General features: G+C 39.5%; 2 protein-coding genes and 1 non-coding gene across 9 annotated transcripts in view, besides 7 other annotated features; 1 reads left to right on the forward strand and 2 right to left on the reverse strand.

Moving 5' to 3' along the window:
* Window positions 1-21813, reverse strand: part of fog (folded gastrulation) — a 30878-nt gene that overhangs the window by 5861 nt on the left and 3204 nt on the right. For 4 of the 6 annotated variants that reach the window (NM_001272855.2, NM_001272854.1, NM_001038771.3 and 1 more), the window contains one exon: window positions 14582-14724. The exons of 1 other annotated variant lie outside the window; for it this stretch is intronic. The gene's annotated coding sequence lies outside the window, so the exon portion shown is untranslated. Of the gene's footprint in view, window positions 1-6010; window positions 6083-14581; window positions 14725-21813 lie in introns of those variants that run through there. One more of the 6 variants, NM_001272853.2, reaches the window with a different exon arrangement.
* Window positions 2222-21813, forward strand: part of CG42346 (uncharacterized protein) — a 53143-nt gene continuing 33551 nt past the window's right edge. For both annotated transcript variants that reach the window (NM_001042838.2, NM_001042841.4), the window contains exon 1: window positions 2222-2261. The gene's annotated coding sequence lies outside the window, so the exon portion shown is untranslated. The remainder of the gene's footprint in view (window positions 2262-21813) is intronic.
* Window positions 2890-3231: a mobile genetic element.
* On the reverse strand, window positions 3263-3406 carry mir-2491 (mir-2491 stem loop). The gene has a single exon (NR_047863.1). It is a non-coding gene; the product is annotated as a mir-2491 precursor RNA (primary transcript).
* Window positions 4922-5021: a mobile genetic element.
* Window positions 7861-8375: a mobile genetic element.
* Window positions 8426-8475: a mobile genetic element.
* Window positions 11751-13323: a mobile genetic element.
* Window positions 14137-14289: a mobile genetic element.
* Window positions 19104-19630: a mobile genetic element.

The raw sequence follows: 21813 nt of genomic DNA on the forward strand, positions 1-21813 counted from the left end.
CTGCTTATGTTTGTTGCTGTTGACATTGCTGGTATCAGCTATAGCTCTTTGCGAGTATTATTGTTCTCTCAACTTTGACGCATGCTGCAATGCATTCGGAAGCACGCACCAGTGCATTCTTACAACACGTCGGCGGAAGCGAGACGGAGGCGGCCAGAGCAGGACAGCGACAGGGGCGCACGCACCTTTGTACTACTAATGTCGGCATATATTGTACATATTTATATGTATATATGTAGGTTATCGGGGTTCTTCGAATTTATTAGTTCAAGTGTGTGGCTCTTCAACAGCGATTTTTCTAACTGTTGCACTCGGCTTATGGCTGCTGCTGCTGCTGCTGCTTCTGTGGATGTTGCTTTTGTTGTTGTCATTATTACTTGTTAATAGCCCCGTGGAATCGGAAAGTGCGTGTGTCGCGTATCGGTCGTAAAAGCCGTCAGCCGTCAGCCGTCAGCAGCGGAACTCTCATCATTGCCCTCGGGACCCGCTTCATAATGTCAAGTACCTAGGAGATAGTGGTTGTTTGGGTTGTTGTCGGGCCTGCCCGATAAGCCTAATGTCTTTAGTGTAACGGTGTTATATAAGGCAATGACTTTGACACCCGCAGCAATCGAAGATTGTGGTGGTGGAGGAACGTGGCACGTGAATGCATATCATGATCGGGGCGAAACTATTTCGGATTCGGAACATAGCAGCAAGCCTTCCAATATAGCGACCCAATTTCACGTGGTGTATTTTGTGGCAAACGAATCACTAAGGCATATCATCAAAAGCATGATATAAAAAACATCCTTCTAAAATTGTTTAAAATTATATCCACCATTTTAAATTGAATTTAAATTTAATGGTTAAATTTAACCTTAATAATAAAAACAAAATACAACTATATGTTAAAATAAATAATTAAAGGCTTGGATGAAGTACAATAAAAGTAAAAGATTTAGCAACTACTAAGCTTGTTTAAGAATTGTCTAGCTGCGATTGCATCGGCACTGCTGCAATGAAAATCCATATCTGCCTGTCTCATCCCACCACTCGCTATCCTTCCAATAATGTGTCGCTCTATTTGCTGTTTCGATTTGCTAATCTATATTTATGAAGGGTCAGGAAACCGATGGATCCTATGGAATCCACCACTGGCGCTGGCATTCGGTGGACATGTGATGACTGCTGTTCAAGGCTGTCACCAGACATCAACTTTTATTTCAGCCACGAGAGTTCCGTGAAAACCCCCCATTTTCCCAATGTGTGCCCGCGAAAACGCCCTATTGGAGCCCCCGGAAATCCTCACAAAAGGCCCCTTCCTCTGCGGTCAGCAAACGGACGTGAAGGGTCGGACATTCCATCTTCCATGTCCTAAACATCGCAACATCCACATCCAGGGCGTTTCGCATCAATGCCCAGTTGAGCTTCCTATATCAGTTCATCTGTCAGTTTGGCGGGGCCCAAATTGAAATCAACTTCACACGTCGCAAATTTTTAATTAAAAATAAGCAACTGATGTCAATTTTTGGACGCTCTCTTTTCGTTCCTGTTCCTTTGCTCTTTTTCGTTGTTTGTTGATTCGGACAAAATTTGATGCCTTTAACGCGGACATGGAGATAGAGATAAAAAAAGGACATTTCGACATGTGGATATGGATGTGTCTGCTGTTTGTACATAATTCTGCAAACATACATTGACATCTTGCTAATACAAAACAGCGACACGTAGATTTCGTTGTTGGGTGCCGGTGCTTCGTGTCGACACGTATTCAATTCGATTCAATGATTCAATCCCGCATTCCGCATCCTGGGTCTCGTATCCTGGCAAACACGCACAGTCATCCTAGATTTCCCGCAGCTGCGTAATAGAACAAATGCGTGCTCAGAAGCCCACGGATTTGGACTTTTTTAAGAGCGCTTTCGTCCCCCTTTTCATTTTTCCGCCGACGAACACTTTTTTTTCTGCTCCCCCCACCACCCTTATTTTTCTGTTTAACTTCCACCCGGCTCGATTAATTCAGCTTGATTTTTAGCACACATATAGTATCACCGCGATCTGAAATCAGCTTTTTGTGCAGGTCGTTAGTTTTCAAAAAGGGCAGTTTACAGGGATTGCAAAAAGTTCTTTTAAAAGCCAGTGTCTGTTAAATAATACAATAATATTTATAATGATTTACCCCACACATGTCAGCAAATATTTCACACTTCTCTGGTATTTAATTAGGATTTCTTTTCTTTACAGAACACTTTGTTGGATGATCCCAGCCCTAAAACAAGGTGAGTGGGTAAACAGAATTTCTGGAACACAACATATCTGAAACACAACTTTATTATGTTAATAAGGTGTCAAGTTTTTAACTGAATATGTTTAATGCACTACTAACTAGCTTACTTTTAATAAATCAAAATGGATAAATATTATTAATTTGGTTGCAGCTTAGAAATATTAATATTCCCCAGACTTAATGAATAATTCAAGAGATCCGGCTTCAAAACCACCGCTAAGTTGCAGGTCAATTGCATCATTTGTGATCTCATCGATACCTCCTTGCCGTTTTAATGCCACACAATATCGTAGCTAATGGCCACTTAAGAGGCTGGACATTCAATTGGCAGTTGTTGGAAAGTAGTTCAATTAGCTGCAACTGCTTGCCGTAACGCAGATACATATACATACTTTGCAGCCGCTCGGTCTACAATGTCTGATAATGCTGCCGACTGTGTCAATGTCGGCTAAGAATTATACAATTTCTAATGTACGAGCATCTGGCCTTCCGACTAGCTGCGTCTTTTAGCTCGCCATTGCCCACGCACGTGGACACTTTTTACAGTGTCAACCAGTTATTGCCCTGGATTGTCCACCCCACGTTTTCGGTCGATGGTTAAAGACTGAAAATGCAAAATGCAAAGAACTGCAGCAAGCCACTGGCACTCTAAGTGCACCCTCTAAACACTGGGTAATAAAAAAATATCCGAGTGTTTTGCCAGCCTGGTGTGATTTGGTACGAGCAAAAAAACACCCGGGTGCCTGCTGAGCAATAACCATTTTGGGTGAGTGACGCACAACAAGCAACGATCGGTCGCAGTTCATTTTTATATTATAATATTGTATTTGTGCTTGCCTGCCCATGCAGATTTCGACTAGGTGTTTGTAAGTATGCGCAATGTAAATGGTGAGTGCCACCCGCACTCAAAATTGTTGAGTGTGAGTCGAGTGCCAAAAAAACGCCACCCTTGCAGTTCTCTGCAAGCAAACTGAAACGTAGCGACGAATTGAGTCGAAAGTGAATCACGAGTGCTGCTACTGCAGTTGCTGCTGCTGTTGTTGATGTTGTTGATGTTGCTGATGCGCAACAATTGGCCGCAGTAGCAACATGGAAAACAGCAACTGCAAAGGCAACAGCGGCACAAAGTGGTTCGCGGTGGTGTCATTTAGTTTTTATTGCCGCTTAACTGCCGGCACGAAAGTCACAGATACACTTGGAAAAAAAAGTGGCACCGTTTCTATTAATTAATGCAAGTTGTGCGAATTTTTAATTCATTGTACAACCAAATGTAACCAATCACGTTCACACTTCTGTTCATTACAATGCATTTAACACGATAAACGCAATACTTTGAAGTTTATTTGCACTTTAAAAATGTGTCCAAGTGCACAGACAATCACTCAGCCGCCTGACGACTTCGTGGACTGATGGCGGGCTTTCATCTATTGTTTTTTTTTTTGTTTTTCGATTTTTGTTTGTTTTCTTCTTTGTCGCTCGGTAAGGCACTTGGGCAGCGTTACCCCCCTAACTTGAATTTCAATTCGAGCGGAATATTGTATATATTGTAAAACAGCTCAGACGCTGCAGGCATTCGCATGAGATCACTTGGCCCTATCGCTTGAATAAAATCTGCATTCTGACATCATCTTCTGCGAGTAAGTGCACCGCAGACAATCCATGCCTTTTGTGCAATTGGGAATCTCGTTTCCCATCTTCTGACCCCCTTCCCTGTCATTCGCGAATGAGCAGCGCAATTTAGTCCCAAGTCCCATAATCGACAGGGAATACGTGCCCAAACACTTCAAACGAAAGTTTCCGATATCCCCAGCATGCTCATGGGCTTTTCTTCACCATCATAAACTATTGGAGTCGTAAATTGATTTCCAAACAAACCGAAATGCGCGTGAAAATCTGGAGTAAGAAACGCAATTAGTTTTCCATTACCACTCGGCGTAGGAAAAACGATTTGAATCAAATGGCGATTGAGTCCAACGCTGCAGGTGGCCGCAAGGGGGCAGGGTCAGTTCGCAGTTGCCAAACCGTCGGCCGAAAGCATAATTTAACGATAACATATAACATATATAACAACTCAGTTCTAAACGGCTGAGGAGTCCGAGGAAAACCAAAAAAAAAAAAAAACAACTAATCCAATTGAGGGCACACGCGCTGAAAATTGTTTACGACATCGTAGTGCGATTTTGTTTTCCTACATTTTTAGTTTGTTTTGTTTTTTTTTTTGGCTTTGTTTTGGTTTGTGGTGTGGGTGCGGGTGCGGCGGCTATACTCGTAGTCTTGGCGATACAGCAAAGACGGGAGTTCTACGGTCTGGCACAGGTCACAACAAACGCGCAGCTGACTGAAATGCGCACGCAGACGCGTGCCGAATTCATAAAAACGCATTCGCGCTCGAATCGATTTATGTACATTTCGGTGGCACTTAGGTATCAGACCCGAAGACCCCAAAACACCCAGAACGACAAGAGAGGCACGAAACTTGGTCCCAATAAATTGAAAAGCCCAAACAGAATTAAATAACACACCGAAATAAGCGTTTACAAACGAGTAGCATAACGCAAAATCAGAATTGAAACTGGCCGGTGATGAAAATAAACACCAAATAGAAAACACATTGGTATTGTCAACGATAGTCACTAAAACCGTAATGGTTTTTCTCAGCTTTCAAACTCTTATAGTTCCCGAGATGTGAACTTTCATACGAAGACTGATAGACATGGCCAGATCGTGATCCTCACCGATATACACCCATGTACCTTATGGGACCAAAAAGTGAATAAATAGATTGGGAGCCAAATAGTAAGTCGCCCGATGGAAAACAGCTTTTAGCCTAATCACAATATTATGTTGTGTTTCATGTCAAAAGTATTAAAGCTGTGCTGAATTTGGTCAGAACAGATTATTTTTTCAGAATTATCAGATCATTTCTATGATATTAATAGCATGACATGGCTTTATCAACTCGCCCTTGAAGCTAGGACACAATACAATATGTGTATATATTACCTGTTTAACGAATTATTCAAAGAACAAATAAACTATTGGATTATTTTTAATATCAGCGCATTTCCCCATTTTAAATGCATTAATTATTTAGAATTAGCCTATTTCAATTTTATTCTTATCGTTTAACGACCTATTCTATGCGTGTCTGCTTCTTTTCTACCATATGCTAGGATATATGTAAAAATCCCCTATTTATGACATATTGAAAAATGAAAAATGGTTCCGATAATCAAAATACTTGTTCATAAGATTCCTCTGGGATATATTAATCTCCTTATATTTCTCAAAAATCATTTTGACTTGCCGAGAACGGTCTGCGGAATCCGTGAAAATATGTTCAAATTATTCATTTCTCCCCAGAGTCTTAACATTTCCCAACGTCATAATCTTCGGCCCCCCAAATTCGTGACCCTCTCCAGAAAGTCTGGTAGGCCATTAGCATAAATAGCGATTAGAGGCTACCAAGAATCGTGAGTGAGTCTAATTTGTTGCCCTCGCCTAAGTCTGATATTTAAATTGCTTTACCGCCGATTTTTCGGGAGGCGTGGCTATATATTAAGCATGACTTCAATTTGGGTTCCCGTTTTGAATGACGCAAATAGTTTTGTAGACGGTATTCATATGCCATGTTTTGGCAGTTATCGGCCTTATTGCTGTGGCTATGTACTTACGCGAGAAACTAAACAAACTAAAGATGATGACGAATGATTTTCGCACTTCTTTCACTTTCTTACTCACGTTTTATTGGAGATTTTTGCACAACGGTTGAAGGAAACGGTTGTTTTATTTTAAATTTAAATTTTATAAGAATAGTCCAATTAGTTTGGTGTGGTTAAATGATCCGGCCATTCACAATGTATATCAATTAAAAACAAAAAAAAACACACACACAAAAACCAGATTTTAGCGTCTTGAATAGCTGAAGATCTGAATACAGACTGAGTGGAAAATACAAGAAAAATCACAGAGCAACCAAAACAAAATCTTGGCACAGCAGATGCAAAGACACAGAGGTACGTAGATAAAACGAAATTCATGTGTGAGAGATACGAAGAGCACGCTGGAGATAAACTTACGCAATATAAAGAACCAAAGAGCCGAGAACCCGCAATGAAAAAGTATCTGAATCTGTTAATGCAGCTGTATCAGTATCTGTAACTGCGCCCAAACTAGTATCTGTATATCTAAGCCTTGGCGATTTGGCGGTAAATCTTTGCCACACTTGTTTGTTTTGATCCTGAGGACAGGTAGAACACCGCATCCGGCTTCTCCCCTCCTGGTAACTACCTGGTAACCAGCCTTGAAATACTGTTCAATCAGAGCGAGACAGAGACAGAGTGCGACGGATCGAGGCAGAGAGAAGCCTATAGAATCGATAAGAACGTCCTTGCGAAGTGAGCACCAAAGAAGACGCATCCGCAAGTATCTTCTGCTGATAGCAACGAACGAACAAGCACAAGATATATTGTACAAACTTGTCCATGAAATTGCACTCTCTTTCTCTGTAAAGCTCTCCACCACTTCTTCGCTGTTTTTTTTTTTTTTTTTTTTTTACTGGTCAAGGCAAATTCCTGATAACGGACCGAGTCATATGATGCAACCAAGGTGAGACCCAACACAATAATTTACAATCGGCTAAGTTGGCAAGTAAATATGAATGAATGAATAAATATAAAATCTTTGGTGTAATGTATGAAATTTTTATTAATTACAAATTTCGTAGCAAATAATTTAATTTATAACTTATAACGAGCAAGTATACTGCATCTGCAACTAGTTGAGTCATTCAGCATCTTAAAGTATGTACCTTCAGTGCTGGAAAAAAGAGCATTCAAGAAGTCAAGAATCCAAGCGAAGCTCAAGCAAATACAAATGTACATCCACAACCTAGGTCAATGAATATATCCACAATCCACAACACCTGATTCCCCCCCACACCCCAGCAACGCTTCACAACCCGATCCCTTGAACCCAATCTCTCTTGGCAGCAGCCATTGGATTCTTTTCACGGTTCGTCGAAAGTGAATGATCACTCCGATCTCGAAGCTTTCGCTTGGGCACCGCAATATAAAAATGGAAATGCAAGAAAAAAACCCGTGTTTGCAATACAATTAACGTCTGTGTGTTGTTGACATTACAAGATCAGCGACGACCGTCGGCCAAAACATATACCTTTATCTATATTTATGGCTACAACAGTCTTGCGCTCGCTAAGCATCTGTATCTGCTGGATAGCTGGTGCGTTTGTGGCTTATCTAAAAGCCACGCTTTACTGACAGCCATTGTCTGGCCAAACTGTAAAGGAAAACATACGTATAATCAGATTTTGATCGATGCATTCATCGTTGGCAGACAATGCACAAATAGTAGAGATAACTTAAGCAGCGGCAAACAGGAGCAGCAACAAGTGTATGTGAAACAAACACTGAAAATAACACTGAGAAAACAATCGCAATGTAGTTAAAACGGTTTCATCTTATTATTTACTCTCTTTTCTCATGCACCATGTGCGTACGAGTATAAGCCGAGTACAGCAAGCGACCTACCAAAGATTTTAAGTTCAATTAAAATAGTTGGGTAAAGGTGTATACTAGATTCGTTCAAAAATGTATGTAACAGAAGGAAGCGTTTCCGACCCTATAAATTATATATATTCTTGATCAGGATCAATAGCCGAGTCGATCTACCCATATCCGTCGGCCGGTCTGTCTGTCCTTCATTCCGTATGAACGTCAAGATCTCAGGAACTATAAAAGCTTGAAATTTATCATACAGATTCCAGAGACAAAGACGCACTGCAAGTTTGTTGACCCATGTTGCCACGCCTAACGGCCACAACCCGCATATAACTGCCGCGACTTTTGAAAAATGTGTTTATATTTTTTAAAATTTTTATTAGTCTTGTAAATGTCTATCGATTTACCAAAAAAATTTTGGCCACTTCCACTATAACGCCCTAAACTCGCCGAAACCATTTTTGAATTTTTTCCATTTTATTCCACAATATCTATCGATGAAAATGATTAAATTTCGGGTACGCATTCACACTAGCTGAGTAACGGGTATCTGATAGTTGGGGAACAAGGTTATAGCATTCTCTCTTGTTACATTTTATGTTTTGCCATTCGACTTAATTCCGTTTCGTCTAGAAAACAAAAAAGATCGCTATAGCCCAGTGACTCGACTATCAGGTACCCGTTACTTGGAAATAAACAAAAAAAAAATTTTTTAAATCGCTAAAAATGGGCAAGAAAACTAATAAAGTAAAATGAAAGAATTTATCCATATTGTGTTAGCACTGCAGGTTTTTGCGGCTGCTGGGTGATACGTATGTTTAAACGAAATCAACTGCTGTTTTGAATATAAGTTTTACATATCATAAATCTCATACTTAAATATCAATCAGTTAATCAGTTCTAGCGGGTCGAACTGGACTTATTTGACTTAAAAGAAGAAATGTGCCCGAGGTCAAGGTAACCTTAACCTCTTTGGTTCCAGAAACTGGAATTCCAATAAATTCCAAATAAACTCAGCCAATTAAGATTAGAATAAATAAACAATTTGGAAAGGTCCCGCAGTGCCCCAGTATCGATGGGGCCCATTGGGGACTTACTTGTCATTGACATTTCACGTCTGCGTGGTAAGTGTTGCAACTACTCCGCCACACAATGAGCTTCCTTGTTTTCTATACATACAGCCCCTTTGCTCTGGGCAAAACACATTCTCTTCTGTTGAGTGTTGTACTTTCATCAAAAGTCATGGTCTTGAGCACAATAATATATGGTATTGAGAACTGCGACAAAAATAGTTAAGCCAAGAAAATTAATGAAATGGTAATTTTGTTCAGTTTATTTCAAGACGATTTTTTTTAAATGTTAAAATTATGTTTAGTTACATCAATTCAGTTATGGCGTATTCACCTTATTAATGAAATCCCAATAGTACGCACTAACATTAAAACAAAAGAAAATTGTTAGCACCTGAAATTTCTTCAAAAAATCATATAAGTTTAAGCAACACCTTTTCGCTAATAACCAAATATGAAGAGTGAAAAATTCTCGAAATAAACTATGTACTATATAGCCTCAAAATTATTGTATCAAATTTGTAACCTATTAGCAATCGATAAATTTAAATGAAATTGGAACGGAATGTTATCAAAACGAAAATCCGAAAGGGAATTGAATTTAATTCAAAATTTACGAAATGCGATTGCTGCATTTTTATCAATTTGGGTTTTAGTTTAGTCGTACTATTTTTATGTAACTCCCAATGAGCACTGAGTTTCGCGAGGGCGGATAAATAAGACATAAATAAATGGGGACTGAATGGGGCCAAAAAAGGGGAAAAAGAAAACGATTATTCGTCGTAGTCGACGTGTTTCTTTTCGTGCATGTAGCGCGCAATTCAAGGCCAGCCTTTATTTGTGCCATATTTCATTGTTTGAATTTTTGGGTTTTCGCAGTTTTGGCGCTGTGGGCGACGTGTAAACATAGAAAAATTGCCAAATTAACTGTCCATGTGAGTTGAATGGGAAAACAGATTTTGAAACGGCATTCGGCCCGTTCGTTTGAATATTTTGGATATTTTTAACTTCGCAATGTTTGAAAAAGGGCGATGATGGTGCAAATGAACATGTTCGTCGTGGATATTCTCAGTTGAATGCAAATCATTGATTGCATGACAATGCCAAACGGTATCGACAGGGCTGGGGAGGTAATATATTTTAATTTTGTTAAATGATCGCAATTCTATACATTAATTGCATCAAGTAAGTGCAGTTTACCAAGGTCATTCAATGTTACCTTAATACGATGTCGTGTTATTACATATATTGATAATTTTTATTTTATTTATTGAACTATTATTTGATTAACATGTTCACTCAGATCCAAAATATCTGCGGAAATAAGAATAACATGAGTAACATGTTAAGTAAACCAAAGCTTAACACAATTTAAATTTTCTCTTAAAAACAAAAAAAAATTCCACCGAAAAGCCGCAAATATTTTCGTGCAGCAAAGAATTTGGCAGAAGGTGCCCCCGACCTGCGTGTAATCTTTTCAATTGAAAATTTTTGGGCCTTCATTTCGATTTTGGCTGCTGTTTGCTTGTGTTTTGCAGTTTACGGGCTTCAGCTTTGCAGCTTATGTAGCGCATTTTTAAATGAATTGTTCGGCAAATCTATTTGCATATTGCGCGGCACATTTGCGGTAACAAAAGGCGGGCTAACAACAAAAACAGCATCAACTACAACAACATCGCTAGCTGCCCCAAGAGGTCGCGGCGCGTTCCTAACCCTCGACCCGACCCGACAATTTACAAAAATGTTTTTGTGTTCACACTCAATTAATGCCAATTGACTGCGAAATTGCCAACACCTTTGACACGTTTCAAATGGAAATGAAAATGGATGTGGATGCTCTCACGAACAATCTCACCGTGCGTATAGTATCTATGTATGTACATACATATCTATACATTTATCAGTGTATCTACGTATCCGCAATGCCCAAGCCAATTTACATGATGGCCAAAGCTCGCGGTTTCGCTCCACTGCTGGATGCAAAGTAAATCAATAAATAAATAAATTGTCACATGCAAAATGAGAAAATTTTCAAAATACAACCGTCGCATTGATAACAGGCAGCCAGAACAACAACCTCGAATTATTCACAATTTGAACGCAATTGAACTTTTCGCATACATTTTCGTGGCAAGAACTCCGGACCTTTTACTTTTTTTTTTAATTGCCACATACACATATGAACAGTATTGAATTGAAATAAATTAAATGTAACAGCTTAATTGATAAATAATTTTATTTTTATTGCATTAAATCGACTGAGCCCGAGACAAAATGTGAGAACATTACCCAAACTGAAATTGATGATGCGGCTGTATAATGATGTGTCGATGCTCAGCGAAGTTCAACAGATTAATTTAATGGTAGTGGGTAACTTGCCATTGATTTTTGGGACCTGTAAAAATATTATATACGTTTCTGTGATACATTAAGACATCTTCGCGAATTTGAACGAGACTCAACGATCCCTTTATATTCATTACGTGTTTGCACCTTTGTTTCCGATTTTATTTTAATTAAATTATGTCAACGTAATGAAAATGTTATTGAACCAGCACGAACGATGCTTGCCAACTAGATGTATTCATTAAATTGGGTTTTTGCAACTTTTATACAATGTGCGGTAACAGCAACACGAACGATATGAACATTGCCAATTTTAAAGCACCCCGAACTTTTGGACTTCCCCAATTTATGAGCATTGTGATAAAAAAAAAACAGTCAGCTTCGCGATGGAAACAGAAAAAGAATATATTTGGGAGTAATTAAAGATTTTCCAGCAAAGACGTTCGATGCTCTTCGTAGGTGTATTCGTGTACAGTGCTAATGTAAATAATTTGCTCTATTTATTAAAAAAAAAAAATACTATTAATTTATATACCGATAAAGACATACAGCTGTGTTTAGAAAAATAGCAGTGCGAGGGAAACTTAGTAATACAAATGCATTTTTCCATGTCCCTTTTTGGAATCGACTTTTTATTCCACTTATTTTTGTTAAATGTGTAGATAGGGGAAAAAAAAGAAAATCCGTTTAGTTTTTCATGTTATCCTTTTTTTATTTACATTCTTGAGCAATTTTTAGTCTGTTCATAAGAAAAGCAGTGTCTGGTTTTGACCAACGTAAAGTCCCGAAATGATTAATATTTTCTAAAAAGTGAGTTTAGATAAGTAAATTCGTATATTTAAATCGGCAATAAATTAAAAAAAAAATTTTTTTAATTATATTTTAGTGGGTAGAGGACAGCACTGCTCCCAGGAGAAAAGAATGTTAATTCTTTAGCTAAGAAATTAAGGACAAACATATAATGACATTTAAAAAACCCTTGAATGTTCTGCCAAAATGGTATCCAATGCCATTAAATATGAATGGAAGCCCGAAAGCCGTGGTAGCAAATGTAAAACCACAGTTATAGAGGATCGATGCATAGTTCGTTAGAGCAAAGCCTATCCTTTTGCATTCTCTAGGGACATAAAGTCTAAGCTGAACTTGGGAATCATGGACGTTACTATTCGGAGACGACTACTGAATCAAAATTTCAGTGCGAGGAGTCCACGAAAGGTTCCCCTACTTAGCCCAAGGCATGATAAGGCAAGGTTAAGCTTCGCTAAAACCTATCTAATCTAATCTAATCTACCTAATCTGGCCAGTCTCCAAATGGCGAAATATCCTTTGGACTGATGGGTCAAAAATAGTGTTATTTGGTGGAACTGGTTCACTACAGTATATCTGACGACCTTCAAACACGGAGTACCACCCAAAACACCCACTGAAGACTTTCAATCACGGTGGACCTAAAATCCTGGTATGGGCTTGTTTTTTTTACAATGGTATAAGTCCATAACATATGATTTATGGTATTATAGACCAAAACGCATATGTAAATATACTTATTGATGTCTTACTGTCATATTCTGAATATAATATGCCCTTAAAATGGACATTCCAACAGGATAATGATCCGAAACGCAAAAGCAAATCGGCTAAGAATAGGTTCTCCCAAAATATGTCGAAGAAGTCCCCGACGTCTAAGGCTCAGATTTGGCAAGTTGTGCAGGATGCATGATCAAAAATTTCTCCCAAACGTTGCCAGGACCTGGTGGACTCCATGCCGTGTGGGTGTAAGGCTGTGCTGGCTAACAAAGGCTATCCAACCAAGTATTAGGCCCTAATTAACATATTAAAAAGAAAAACTAAGTTCGTTCTAAGTCAAGTTGAATTTAATTACTATTTTTTCATAGCACTGCTATTTCATTGAACACCAGAATTTCTGCCTATTATGTTGTTTTAATCTATATTTTCGAAACTTTTGAAGAAATAAAAGTGAAACATTTGTTCAATTGTTTGAAATTAATCACCTAATGATATTATAAAAAAAATGTCCCATTAAAACTGTAAATCAAAGGAATTTTGTATCTTAAACTCTCAGGGCCAAAGCACTGCTATTTTTATGAACACAGCTGTATGTATTATCAATACCGATGAAGTCATATGTACATACATACATACACCCAACTGAACGAGGTGACAAACAAATCCTATATTCCAATTCTTATTCAGGTCGGAAGTAATACCGCATGCCCCAATAGCGAATGCTACTACGAGTATAAAAAATGAAAAGAAATTCGGGAGCATTTTCGGCAGTGGTCAGCAAGAAGCAATCGTAAACAGTTGTGTTTAATCAACTAAAACCGATGAATAAAAAGTAAAAGTGCGAAGAATAAAAACTGAATCGAACTGAAGGGAGCGGTGGAGTGAATGGATTTTCTGGGCTCATGGGTGGGTGGGTGTTTGTGTCTGCGAAACTTGTCAACGCCCCCGCGAAAGTGTTCCTTTCTGCGATTTATGACAGAAAATATATCAACTGGTAAATATGCGCGAAAACGGAAATATGCCAAAACAAATAAGCTAAATCCATTTTAATAGGGTTTATTGCAACGTACGGGTTCTTTGAAGTAAAAAGTACAAAAGGCATTGCAGCACAATTTTTATAAAATAAAACAAGAGAGTTCCCCGACGGGTATCTGTTAATTTTTCTGGGATATCGATACATATTGGGGAATAAAATAAGAAATAAATTAAAAGTTGTTTAAAAGTGTGGGCGCGACCGTTTTGGGCGTTTTGTAGGTAACAGTAGGAACGTGGCAAGACAAACAATAAAACGAAGAAAAATGTAAACGTTTTTCAAAAGTGTGGCGTGGCTGAATTGGGAGGCTTAAGTTTTTTGGCAATTCGATAGAAATTTACATGCCTAATAAAACTATGAAAAAATATGCAAAAACGGAGAGAGGAACAAGGTCAGATCGACTCGCCTATTGATTCTGATCAAGAATATATATACGTTATGTAGTCGGAAACGCTACCTTCTGCCTGTTACATACTTTTCAACGAACCTAGCATAGCCTTTTACTCTTCAAATAACTGGTATAAATACCACTTGATTATAGCATTTGAATGGCAATAAAGGTATTACTAGAAATCAATTAAAAAATGTAGATCGTTCAGTCAAAACCTAAAACAAAATACCCACTAACTATTGCTGTCAAACCATCTTAAGATTCTTGTAACGTGAAAGGTATATTACATAACTATTAAACGAATATAAGCCAAATTAATTTCATGGAGTGTCCCAAGCATAATTGCAAGATGCTTTTAATAAAAGTTACAATCCTTCTTGTTCCTATTAAATGAAATAGTTTTCGGCTATAAAAATCAATACTCACCCCAAGTCTGGCCACATAAAGCCAAATGATATGTGAAGTGATCGAGCCGCAGTAAAAAAAATCTTTCCAATCGCGCAGACAGTATGTTTACAGAATGTCAATTCTTCTTGTTTTGTATGATTTGGTTATGAGCAGGGGTTATTCTGCAATAAAAAAAGGCATAGATATGTGTTGTATTTAATATTACGTTGTGCCCTATTTCTGGTGATAAGCAATATGAAAAAATATTGAATGGGATAAAAATGGTCTCTTTTTTTAACAGGAAGTCTTAAATGACGCATTAAAGAAAGTAGTTGACATTGAAACGAATTAACAGAGCTCAAGTTTTGGAATACGTACACAACATCCGGAAATCGATAAGCGAATTCGCGGTTCTTTAGGTCTTAGGTTTATTAAGTCTAGACTTTTAAGACAAACATGAATGCTATTATTCTCTTTTATATAACTAAATTGGAATGCCTAAGTGTATTATATATGTTCAAGATATGCCTAAAAGGACGATCTTTATGCTTCCAATGTTGTTTAATATTTGCAGCAAAACTTAAATTCCTTGTTTCCTTTAAGTTGGAGGCCAGTGTGTTTAGTGTTACAAATCCACTTATTTGTTGAATTTAACAGTTTAATTCTACGCCTCGATGAACGAACCGAACTCAATCAAAATGAAGGCCCCCTAAACCAATCCGCAACGTAACGCCATGTGTCTGTTTCAATCCCACAGATACGGATTAATAGCGGACGGAGTAGAGTTGTGGTCTTTACAACCAATGAACAAAATTAAAATTCGCTCACACGTCCACCACCAGCATGCTACAGACACATCAGATGAATCAGAGATGATAGCATGCGTTGCTGGTGATTGGAAAATCAAACAACTTTGACATTTTGATTTTCAAGAAAAATTCCAGCTAGACCTCCACTAAGATATTGTGGCCTAAAGATGTTTAGCAAAAAAAAAAAAAAAACAAAAACATGTCCCCTCAACAAAATGTTTACAAAAGCCGCTCAACAAATGAACAGAAATTTGCATCGGGGCAAAACATTTTCTATGTCGCCTACCACACATTCAAGATCATGTTTGTTAATGGTTTTCATGGGCGTTGCGGGATCCCCTGACGACGGGTGGTCGGGTGGTAGGGCCCGGGTAAAAACTTGTCCAGAAATCAAGCGAGCAATCAAGAAAGCAGCCAGAAAGCCACCAGAAAGCAAGCGAAGAGCAAATCAAGAAAGAAAATAAATATAAAACGAGTGAAAAATGCCGCCAAAAACAAGTGCCAAAAACAAGTTTAAATGTCAAAATGTAAATCCCACCAGACGACAAAAAACAAGAAAAATAAAACCCAGGGGCAACAACAATTGCTGCAATATTGCAATTTGATGGGGCGCCGTAATACCAACGAAAATCAAATCAGCGCCTGTTGCATTCGGCGGACGTTGTTATTCATTTTTTTCGGCATGTTTTTAGTGCCGTTCATAATTCGCGCTTATGCAAAAAATGCTTAAATTAAACGCTATCTTTTTGCTTGTTTTCTTCTGGCAATAAAAACGGGAAACAACTGCAATAACAGCAATCGCAACGAGTTGGCGACCAAGACATATAAATGATAATCATTTTAAGTCCGTTAAAATTTATGAACAATGAAAACTTCAACTACCACAACAATTTCAGGGCGAGAAGAGAATTAAGAAGTGGTCAAACGAATCTGCAGTGAGAAAAAAAAAGTAAAAGAGGTCTTTTTTATCCGGAAATTTTCGGATAACCTAGTTCTAGATAAATCAGAGCATCTTTTTCAACAGTGACATACATATGTATGTATGTACATAAGCGGTCCCAGCTACACGGCAATGCAATTTGCATTCTACTGATTACTTAAACTGATACTCAAATAATGAATTCCACAAGTCTGTTGATACCTATTTTCTCCCAGTGCGGCACACTGCCTAATGCGAGACCCTGTTCTCCACCCTCGAATTTTTTTTTTTCACAATGGTTTGCACCGTTCTTGGCATTTTTGCGACTTTCCTCAAACTGATTCGTGCTTCGATTTCGATTAGCCCAAGAAGAGCGACCTCTGCATTGCCCTCAGTTGGAATCGGTTCGGTTATTCAAAGTCATTAAACTTTCTATGTCGGGCTTATCACTGTTATTGCTGCAGTTGCTACAGTTGACGCTGACGTGCTGGCAGCGAGCCTACCGCTCGCCCGCTCATTAGCCCAGTGATTTTGGAAACGCCGGGCAACTAACAATAAGGTATCTATTGCAGCGCTGATTTATCTATCTGGCGTCTCACGTTCGCACAGCGTCTCGCCATGATCCTCCGGCCAGTTTCCATTGGATAGTGGATGAGTGAGTGATTGTGGATGAGGGATTGGGGATTGGGGATGAGGTCAACCATGAATTCAAGTTTCCCTTTGCCGCGCGCCTCGTTTAGTCATCAGCGTCAATTCAATTGCTTCGCACTACATAACATTGACAGCGGCAAAGTTAGCAACTCCCGATGCTGGTGCTATGTACATACATACATATATTTGTTATTCAGTGCACTCGAAAAAACATTGCTTAGTAATCAAAAATGTATAGGGAAACCGTTAGAGGCCATATACCATGGTTTTCTTAATCACATTTCTTAATAACTAACTGTTAAGTAAGACTTTAAAGTCAAAGAAAATATTCAACATTTCACACACAGTAAATAACCCCCATGATGAGGTTATTATTGGCTATTATTGAAAATTAATTCCAAATATTGCCATTGATTCTGGCACTGTACATCTGCATCTGCGAAACCAGCACCACCACCACCACCCCCCTCCCCCCCTACACGTTTTCGCCAGCTAGGGGCGCCTACGGTTCATGGGAATCCGCTCCAGAAGATGCCACATACAGCAAACAAGATTTGCTGCATGTGCCGCTAACTGCAGCAAAAGCAACAACTTCTACAGCCGCTGCAAACATTGACCCCGCGCTGCATTCTCAGGCGTTGGCGTGGGTGCCATCAGGGGCGGTCTCCGGGTGGCTTCTAGAGGGGGGGGGGGGGAGGGGGCACTTCCGAGGGCCACTGAAAACTGCTTGCTAGCAATTTGCTGTCGCAACAATTTTAATACACTCTCACATGAATTTGCATCGCATACTCGTACACCCGTACAATAAAATGCGAATCCGCTTGTGGGGCTGGCTGCTGCAAGTGTTTCGTGTTTCGGGACCTATTGTTTGCAGATCTGGTTGTCTGTCAGTTGGTCGGTGATGTGGCCGAGTAATTGATCATACCATGCTCTGTACTCTCACAAAGAAAGACAGTTCTACAGAAATTTTCGCTCGGATTTCTTGAAATGTAACCGCTCTTTCCCAAATATTTATTATGTGAGGTGTTCAGTCATTATGAAAACCAAGTAAATTTCAGCTTGTGTCCATATTTGAAGTTTGTTTAATTAAAATTAAGCCACCGCGTATAATTATTTGCAAATGTTTAATTCATGTATATACATATACTTACTTGAATTGAACATTTCCTACAAATTACAAGCCGTGGCTTAATTCAAGTATATATGTATGTATACATACATACTGTATGTATACTTTCCTTTCTTTTAAATATTTGTAAGTTTGTAATTTTACGAGCACGTAAGAGTTACTAGCGTTTAATGGTTTAAAATTAATGCGTTTTAAACGCTGTTTAATTCGATAATCATCTCACGGGCTTATGGTGTTTGTTTGCTTAAAAGTGCTATTGTTCCTGTCATTAAACCGAAAGCCCCAAAAACGAAACATTCTGCATAATAGACTACAGCAACCTCAACAACATTGCGCCAACATGCTAGCATAAACAAGAAGTAACATAACAAGAAGTGGCAAAAAATATGGCAAAATATAATACAGAAGTGTGGGAAAAAATGCCGAAAACCGAACCAGAATTTTCCACTAAAACATCTCCCGGCCACCGCAAACAGCTGTAACGAACGCCAACAATAACACCAGCCACATCAGCGGCACGGGAGCTGCAACGCCAGCAACAACAGCCGCAACACTCTCACGGTGGCAACACCAAGAGTATCAAACACGCGTTTTCATTTTGCGCGGATCCGAAAACTTGCAATGCAAATGCTTTGCATTCTATCAACCCACTCCCACTGGCCGCCTCTCACCTGCCACGCCCCCGCCCGTTCAGTGTCCGCCGCCAAAAAAAAAAACCTAGAAGCCGAATTGTAGGCTCTGGGCCTGGAACACAACGAAAGCGTTGTCAAAACATATGCTTTCGCACTTGCCATGCTCGAACATAAAATGGAGAAAGTGTAGGAAATGGGAGAAAAACTAGTGAGGAGAGTGGATGCACGAAAAACTAAAGACGAAATTGTCAGAGTTCTACATACATAAATGCGAACGACCTGGGTAACACGCGAACGGAGAACTATGAGTAGGGACGGAAAATCTTGGGAAAGTGCCTTTGAAAGGGGGGCGAAACAGATGAATCGTGACACACTCGAAAAATTAAGAAGCAGTCATGCTCAAAATCCCTAACCAAGAAGACAATTGAAAAATAAGAAAGAATGCTATAGTCGAGTTCCCCTACTATCAGATACCCGTTACTCAGCTAGTGTGAATGCGAACGCCAAATTTTATTATTTTTTTCTGGAATATCGATAGATATTGGGAAATAAAATGAAAACAAAATTTTTTCATTTTTCAAAAGTGGTTGCGTGACCGGTTTCGCGTCTTTAGGGCATTAGAGTGGTCGAAATTTACTAGGCTAATAAAAATGTGAAATTGCAACCCACTTTTTTAAAGAGTGGGCGTGGCAGTTTTGTGCAGTTGTGGGCGTTAGAGTGGGAGTGGCAACACGAGTCAGCAAACTTTCACTGAGCTTTTGTCTCCAGAATCTGTATGCTGAGATCCCGACGTTCATACGGACAGACGACATGTCCAGATCGACTCGGCTATTGATCCTGATCAAGAATATATATACTTTATATAATCGAAAACGCTTCCTTCTGCCTGTTACATACCTTTCAAAGAATCTAGTATACCATTTTACTCTACGAGTAACGGGTATAAAAATACGAGATTTTTTTCACTTTTTCAACAACACATAATGTTATTTATTATTTGACTACTTACTAATTGTATTCAGATAAACTGATATATACGAATAATTAATTAACTAAAAAACCTTTTGCCATAGCGAGACGTTCTGTGTTGTTGGAAAATGTAATATATGTGTGTATTTTATTGTAACATCACCGTGGAGAGTCCACGTAGTGACGATGAGCACAAAAAAAGAGTTGTACGCAATAGCGCCGTGTAAGGAAAAATGTGCTACTGTTGTCCAACAAATCGGACAACAGTTTTTATTTCGATACTACTATTAATCTTCACAAAATTTGATATCAGGAATATTTGGAGTTGTTATTGTCTAATTTATAACAGAAAACGCCTTAGTGCATGCCTCGACCCAATGCATACCCATTACTCAGCTAAAGGTGTTGCTAACAACTTTTCAATCGATGGTCCCACTTGGAGCCAATCGTGCGGAATTATGTGGGGTGGTACTGAAGGAAAGTCCAGCACCACGTAGGCCCTTATTAAATCTTACTTTCTGTCTATTTACATGGCTCTAGGCCATCTTTTCGCTCTCCTTACAGTTTTTAAAGTTTTTAATAGCGCGGTGCTCTCTACACGCGTGGAATGATTAAATCATTGGGCCAAAACAATACACTAAGCGAGCGCAGTGTACATGGAAATAAAAACGGAATATAAGATGCGTAGTCGAGTGTAAAAAAAAAAAAGAATTGTAAGCGGAAGTGGCAGCGACGCATTTAGCTGGAACAGAAACGGACTTATATCGAGAAGCGGAAGAAAGAGTCGTCATAAAGAAAGAAGAACGAGCACTGTCCACGGCCACGGACAAGAGCAATAAAGAATCGCATTGTAATAGCGGCAATCGCAACAACAACAGCAACACAGTGCTGGGGGCAGTGCACCTGCGGCTATATCCATTGGGGTCCGTACAGCTGCAGTCGCTACAATTCCGATGGAGCCGCGGCGATAGAATTCTGCTTCCGCTTGCCGCCGCAGTCACCACACACGCAAAAAAAAAAAAACACGCAAATCGATCGAACGAACGAACATCCAATATTTTGTAGTGAGTGTTGTGATCACAATAATTATTCGGAGCCCCGTTTTTGGTATCAATGCAGTGGTACACGGAAAGACTTTAGCACTTTAGTTTAATGAGGAGGGGTTGACAATTTTGGAAACACAATATTCAAGGATTGTTGCAGATTCGAGAAGATTCGAATGCGTTCATTCGCGTTAAAAGCTTTCACTTGCAATGGCACTCGTGTTTTGAATAATTCAGGAGTACATGCTACCACCTAAGACAAAATTCAACGAAAATATATTTCTCGCTGTGCATCCGTGGCAACCGAAAGGGCGTAACAGGTTCTGCACCAGTAGCAGTCGCCCCCATTTCGTCGCCCCTTGGCTCCTCGGCACCCCACCCTCACAGCAATCACTTCTACCCACCACCCTATGTAGATGAGGCACCTGTTCGTCGACACTTTGACGCTTGGCTGGTTTTAGGCGAACGCGCTGCGTGCTACGCTTCTGACTTGGCGATGAGCTCAGCTAACGTGTTCCGCCCGAAAAGGCCCATGGTACACCCCTCATCCGCAAAATCATCCGCCTTCAAGCCTAAATAGCCATGTGGGAGAGATATGGACAGAGGCGGGGGAAACGCGCCGCTGCACATGAAACTCAAAGTCATAAAGGGCGGTGGGGGTGGTGGGGGTGGTGGGGGATGTGTGTGTGTGGGGGTGGTCGGTGGTGATGGTGGTGGCGTTGGGTCAAAAGCTACTGGTGGCGGCGGTCGTAAAGGGCACCTAGGCAGGTGGATTCATCGCTCTAACGGCGAATATGTATTACCTTATTAGCATGGGCTACCCAAACTCAGGTTCAACAGGTGAATAACTAACTGAATGAATGCCATGGAATGGGCAAATGATGACGAAACCAGATAAGTAAATACTGCAATTGCACGACTTCTGGACCAGAACTTATGTAAAAGAGATGGTTAGATAGTAGCATAGCATAGCATATGCCATTGTTTTCCATTTCGGATAGCTTTTCGTCGGTGTAGTTACAATATATTATACGAGTATGTATGTACATACGGGTTTTCCTGTCCTTCTGCTCCATACATCCATACATTTCTAGTCCGTATGACTCAACTTTTTACAAG

This window comes from Drosophila melanogaster, chromosome X (genome assembly GCF_000001215.4).
Source record: "Drosophila melanogaster chromosome X".
NCBI classification, from domain to species: domain Eukaryota; kingdom Metazoa; phylum Arthropoda; class Insecta; order Diptera; family Drosophilidae; genus Drosophila; species Drosophila melanogaster.